Genomic DNA, 7,096 nt, shown 5'->3' with positions numbered 1-7,096 from the left:
AAAAAAAGACCTTGTGTCCAATAAAAAATAGAGACTTGCAAATCTGCAGAGTCTTTATTAAAAATAATTAGCATCACTGAATTCCTTGTTTGAGCTGTTTTGAGAGATGTATGTACTGCATTAATAGGCTGTTTTCAACACTCATTCAGGCATTGTCCTCAGATTAAAAATTCTATAATATAGCAAGTCTTCATCTCCGCATTCCAGCCTGTACCAGTGAATGTCATGATGGGATGAAGTTTTAAGCAAGAAATTGCTTCGTGGGATACTGCTGCATGTCCTGTAGCTCCCATCCCTAAACTTGCCCATATTCCCTCTAGGTGACTGTAATATTTTTTCTTTCTTTGAATTTGTTACAGAGTTATGTTTTTAAAATGGAATTTTGTTCTAAATCCTTTTGAACAAACAGCCTACGCTAGCTTATGACAAGGTGAATTCCAGAACAAAGAAACACAATTTTCTTTTACACATTAAAGGCCGATTTTACAAAATTTCTCTTCCAAGACACAAATCTGCTTGTTAACATTGTTAAACAATATCTAGATATATTGGTTCAGACACTTTGATTGGCAACCTAAATATATACAATATACTCTACCAGGAAGATTTACCTACTGCCGTATTACATTCTCCTAAAAGAAACTAACCCTTTAAAAAATAGTTGATTTGCTATGGTCATGTATAAAATCTTTTTTTAGAAGATGACATTCAATACCTTTATATAGAGCACTTTAGAAACCAGGAGTAATCTCATTTGAATCTTTCCATTGAGACAATTAAGTAATATCATATATATCATTATTTGAATTTTGTCCATATATTTTATAGTTTTAGATAACTCAAAAAACTTAGTGAATATGATACTTTAAAAAAAAAAAAAGAATTCTTCTGTGAGATAGCTCAGTGGTCTAAAGCACCTGCTTAGGTAAATTTAGGCAGGTGCAGGGGATGATGGTTTAATCCCCAGCACCATATGCTGCACCAGCCCCACCCTCAGGGTGGGCTGAGCTGGCTAAAAACTTAAAAAAAAAATATTAAAACAGTGGAAATGTAACTAGTATACACTTGTAGGCAAAAGACTTTCTGAAAAAATGTGAAGCACTACATCTTATTTTTAAAACTTTCACTCTTGAAAATTTAAACACTAAGAAAAATTATTAAAACTAAAAATGAAGTCACACTTGAGCATCTCCTTGGTATCTTCTATTTCATGACTCTCTATAGGATCAAAGCTAAACTCTTGACTATATCAGGAAAAAATTCCTAGCATATTCTTTGTGAGTTCAGTGCAGCTCTTAAAGATTCCTAGAGGGAGAGCCCAAAAAAATAAAGGCAAGAGTGAAAAATGAAGAAAGCTGAGGTCAGGCGGAGAGCTCTTTCTTGGTGGAGAAAAGAAGCTGCCTAACAACTGCAGAGCATTTATTTCTACATTGATGTCAGGTGAAAGCCCTCTGCCTAACAACTTGTTCATCTGTCTTGTCTTCAGTGGCGAATGTTCTTGGGGCTAGCCCCTTGCTCTAGCTCCACTCCTCTGATCAATTTTCAGCTTTAACTGTTTCCCACAGTTCTTCTTTAAAATTGAAATATCACTCTATCATGTTTAGAAAAGTTAAGATGCCCCAGCACTCAGGAAACTGAAGCAAGAGGATCCTTTCAAGTTCAAGACCAGCCTGGGCTAACAAGTGTTGAGTTCAAGGCCGATCTGAACTGCAGAAACGTCTCAAAAAGATAGAACAAAACAAACAAAAGAAAGAAGAAAGAAAACTAAGATGTGGCATTTGATGCTAAAGCATTCATCAGTCCTGAATTTCTAGAATGAAAATAATTAGATGTCTAAATCTAAAGACATCTTTAGTTGTAAAATACCTGAATCAATTTAGCACACACTACAAAATGAAAAATAGAAAGAAGTTATGCTTATGTGGAAAACTCTCATCACAGTGTGGCATGGGCACAGGACTTAGTTTCTTTTTCTCAGCTCTGTCCTCTTCCTGCAATGGCTTCCTTACAGATTTCACCAGTAGCTTTGACAGAGGCTCACATAGCCTTTTTAGTGACAGCATTTAATGGGGCCATGAGAACATGTCCCACCCTCTCTGCGGTCAGAGCAGATGCATCCTGGGCTCTTGCAGTTTCAAGCCCATCTTCAGCCAGTTTCTGTGGCCAGTAAAATGCAGAGCTTGAAAGGGGCAAGGCTGAACTGGACCTCTGCCCCTGAGTACAAGCGCACACATTTTTCCCCTCACCTACCATAACTTCCACTTTACTCTCTGCTTCAGGGGACACTTCTGTTCACTGCCAGATTTGGTGTGTCAGTTCCATGGCTGGAAGGGCTGATCAGCACACTGATTCAGCTTCATCCAAAACATAACTTCTGTTTCCCATTCACACCATACTACCATAATCTTAAAAGCATAATTGTAATTCTTTCCCAGGATAATGATATAGTAATAATTGGATATATTTTAGTGATTTAGATTTCCTAGAAGAGACAGGTATATTTTGAAAATCCAAATCTTCATATTAAAAAAACAATGTTTCAGTATCTTAGACTGAGAGTGTATATTAAATTCATTTTTTAAAATCAAATATTGATGATACCAGTTTTAACACCATAGTTCTACTTATAGGAAAAGGTAATCAAGAATTTTCTCTTCTAGGTTTTCAGGACACTTTATCTTATATCCTTAGATTCTTCAACCATATTTTGAAAAATATTGCAAATACTCTCATTTCATTTAGGTTTCACTGTTGTTGTATGCAGTACTGGGGAATCAAACCTAAAGTCTCATGCATGGTAGGCAAGCACTCACCACTGAACTACCTTCCCAGCCTATAACTGAAAATATTAAATCCATTATGCATGGAAAAGTGGCCAAGTTTCATAAATAATTATAAGACTAATTAAAATATGAGACTAATTTCTTGGAAAAAAATCCTAATATTTCTGTCTAATCAATAATCTTTTTCATTTAGGGCACAAATGACAGCACAATTTGTGATTGAATATCTGTACAAATACATTCAATGTGCTTGCTAGCATCTTTCCAATACATTCAATGTATTCTCGCTGCCGCTAGGTTTGCATGTATTGCTATTACTCAAATAAGACCTGGGCTCTTTGCAATCACGCCTTCAAAATGACCCACAAAGCCAGTGGGATTCTGAGAGAGAGTGAAAAGGAAATCTGTCTTGGGAGTCTGTTTCCAGGCAGATCAGTATGAGTCCGACTTAGTAGTGAGACCCTGAACACCCTGTAGACCCTTCCCTAAAATGGAAAAAAGAAAGAAAGAAAGAAAGAAAGAAAGAAAGAAAGAAAGAAAGAAAGAAAGAAAGAAAGAAAGAAAGAAAGAAAAGGAAAGGAAATCTGGGTCCAGGGAGGACAAAGCCCTCTGTTGGAGAAGCAATAATAACTTGCCACCTTCAGCATCTTTATTTATCAAAAATTAAAAGGCAGTAAGCTCGCAATGGGGTTGGGAATGCAAAATCTCCGTGTTTTGCTGAGAACACTGAAAGCATAATGAGCTCAGAACTGTTTGAGCTATAGTCAACAGGGAGGAACACAGAGGGGCCAGACATCTGCTGGCATGCAAATCAGTTAGAGGTCACCTAGTCTGCATGATCTGCCTTGGCATTTCATGTTCTTGGGCCTAACTTTGCTTTAGTCCCAAGGAGCTCCCATTCTTCTGGCTTAGCCAAGCCTAGTAAACCATTTAAAAACAGAAGACTTTGCTTATTATATCATACCAGCCAGATGCTAATTACTTTTTGTTTGTTTCTGATTGATTCAAAATGATCTTTGTGTGACTCCACTCTCCAAAGCAACCACCTAAAATTTTTCTGATGCAAGTCCAAGTACCCTAAACCAACCCCCTATTTATTTATTTATTTATTTATTTATTTATTTATTTATTTTTGCAGAACTGGGGATTGAACTCAGGCCACTGCGCTTGCCAGGTAAGTGCTTATTCCACTGAGCCATCTCCCCGATCCCCCAACCCTTTTTTAATAGAATCTCATACATACATAGTTAATTCTCTTTATTACCAGTAGCTATGTTCTATGAGGCCACTACAAATCCTGAAGTAACAAATACTGAAGCTTGGCTCAAAAGAAACATATTGTATATATTCAGGGTTAAATTTATGTGAGTCTCTGATCATGACACCTTCCTCAACCTTTTAATTAATGATCTTCTTAATGTATGAGATTTTTTTTAAACTATCTAGTTCTTGTTGTTTCACTATATATTTTTGCTGTCTATATTGGAAACTCATTAACATAGAACTGCTAACCTGTATTACAATTCAGTATTACAATTCATGCCTGAATGAAGCTTATCTAACACATATAATTTTTCTGAACACACACCACAGGCTTCTTGCACTGAGGAGCACCAGACAGAACTTCAGCAGTCTACTTAGGGAGTATTTTATGCAATGACATTACAAAGAAAAAGTACAAGAAATGCAAAATACTTGGACTAACTTGACCTCAAACAGGCCACTTTGTTTTTCACAGTAGGAAAGCTAAAACATGAAAACAGAACACTGCCTTGTTCTATCTTTGCTTATAACATACGTTTGGGAGACTCAACTATTTTTTTTCTACTCTGTACATTTATGAATGAATATAAATCATTTCGAATGCTGATTCAGGGGTCTTACATGCATTTGCGCAATGTGGCAAATTGGCTATATTGCCACTTTCTTGCTGCTGTAACAAAACACCCCGCTCTTGTAACTTAAAGGAGGAGAGGCTTATGCTGGTTCTGAGCTCCGGTTCATGCTCAGCAGCCTCCAAGTTACAAATTGTCCATGAAAAAGCAAGGGGGCAAATGTAGCTCACCTCCTAGCAGCCAGGAAGGAGGGAGAGAGAAAGACAGAGAGAGACACAGAGAGACAGAGAGACAGAGAGACAGAGGGAAGAGAGAGAAAGAGAGAGAGAGCACAAAAATACACCCTTCTATGTCATGCACCCCCCAACGATGATCCCCTCTTCCAACTAGACCCGACCTCCTAACAGGACATCTATCTATAAACTCCTCACCTGATTAACCCATTGATGAGTATAAACCCCATGATCTATTCATTTTCCCATGGCCCCACCACTGACCATATGTGATTTGAGAGAAACAGTTTAAGCCCAAACTATAACATTTATAAATAAGACATCATAATTAATGAGAGTAGACTGTATCTTCTCTTTCTGACTTCTGAAAATCTTTATTCAATATTTTATGTCTTTATTATCCCACCCACCATGTAAATCAATATTTTGTTTCTAATTTACTTTACTCAAAATTTTCATGCTCATTTCTCAATTATTCCCTTCTGTTATTTTTTTAAGCTTTGAATAAAAGTATGTGCTGTTTTTCTTTATTTTATATTTTAGCTCCATTTTGGAGAAATTAGAAAAATTTGTGATCATGGTTCTTGAACAAGATGTACTGTCTAGCTACATTTTTCATGATGTCTAGTTTGTGGCTTTATTTATTTATTTTTTTTTTAGTCATCGTTCATTTCCAAGCTGCTAAGTATACACTGATTGGTTGGAATGTTTGGGCTTCTCTAAAGAAACAGAAAATAAACACTGATTGGTTGAAATTTTTAGGCTTCTTTAAAGAGACAGCTTCCTAGTGCCTGAAGCCAAAATGAGATTTGCACGATCTTGCATTTAGAGGCCAGAAACTAAGCTAGAATTTTGAAGTTATTTGTGAGCAGTCTCTAAATTGCTATCGCTTTGTTCATAGTACAGGTGAAAAGACAGAATGAACAGAGTCCTGAAATTAGAAATATGAGGCAAGTACCAGATTTGAAGTCTTTCAATCCTCTTCATATTAAAAAGATTATTGTCTTTTTTTTTACTGCAGAATAATAGGAACCATGAAGTATTAGAACTTTTAAATTAAGTCTCAGAATCTATTTTAATGCCTTACTAACTTACAACTGCCTGGCCTAATTCAGTGTAGAGAAAAAAGGTGAGAAAATATTTGTTATCTTAGCATTTTAGTAAAAGATAACTGTGAATTTCAAGTACTTTACATTTCCTACCTACTTATTTATAAAGGATTATAATGCTTATGTTCTGTGTAGTGTGCATCCTGAAGTTCTGGCATGAAGAGGTGTCCAGAAAGAATCCTTTGACTGAAAAGTTTTAACTCAATTTCTTGAATTTCCTTCACAGTTCCAGACTGTTTAATAGCATTTTTCAATCCTATTTCTTCCCTCTGATCTGTGAGCTTTTTGCCCAGTATGATATCATTTGCCACTTAGTGAAACTAAATTTCTGTCATGGACAGTCAGCAGCATAGCACAGTGCAAACTGATGTTGCTTAATCTTTGTTGCTTGTATCTGAACTTTGGCCTAATAATCCACAGCACTAACCATAGCCATGGAGATCATCACTTAGAGGGCAAAGGCTGAGTTAGAGTTGTAAAGGACAGAGCCAAAAACAATAGTAGTAGTGACTCATTTTACATTTTACCCTCCATGCATGGTTCTTATCAAAATAGCAGTTAACTGCTTATTAAAATTCAGATTGTCTGTTTTTATATGATTCACTCTTTGGGCAAGCTAATTGCTCCCTCTGTTGTTAATCATTAAGTCTTGAGAAACAGTATACAAATTATTTTAATAGTGTAAGAAAGCCATGTTAATTTGAAATAGGTTTATACACCAATCCACATATACTCCATGAAGAACCACAAAATTATGAGGATAATACTGCAAGGATAGAAAACCTTCAATTGTGTCCTTCAACTTTGAGCCTAACACACATCTGGCTTTTCACCACCACAGACATGTTAGCATTGTGGTTCTATGACAAAATATCTGAGAAAAATCAAAGGTTTATTTGGGCTCGTGATTTCAGAGATTTCAATCCATGATTGGTCGGCCCTATTACTTTGGAGCTGTATAGCAGTTCATCACAGTGATGACCATGTGTTGAAGCAAAGATTTTCACCTCCTAGCAGCCAGAAAGCAACAGAATAAGAATGGAGAAGCCAGAATCCCAATATCTCCTTCAAGGTCCCACCCTTAATGGCAGAGCTCCATTGAGCTGGACTGCACCTCCTAAAGAGTCCAAGACCTC

Source organism: Octodon degus, unplaced genomic scaffold (assembly GCF_000260255.1).
Source record: "Octodon degus isolate 3935 unplaced genomic scaffold, OctDeg1.0 scaffold00208, whole genome shotgun sequence".
NCBI classification, from domain to species: Eukaryota; Metazoa; Chordata; class Mammalia; order Rodentia; family Octodontidae; genus Octodon; species Octodon degus.
The sequence above is the reverse complement of the archived record's forward strand: the minus strand, read 5'-3'. Positions refer to the sequence as shown.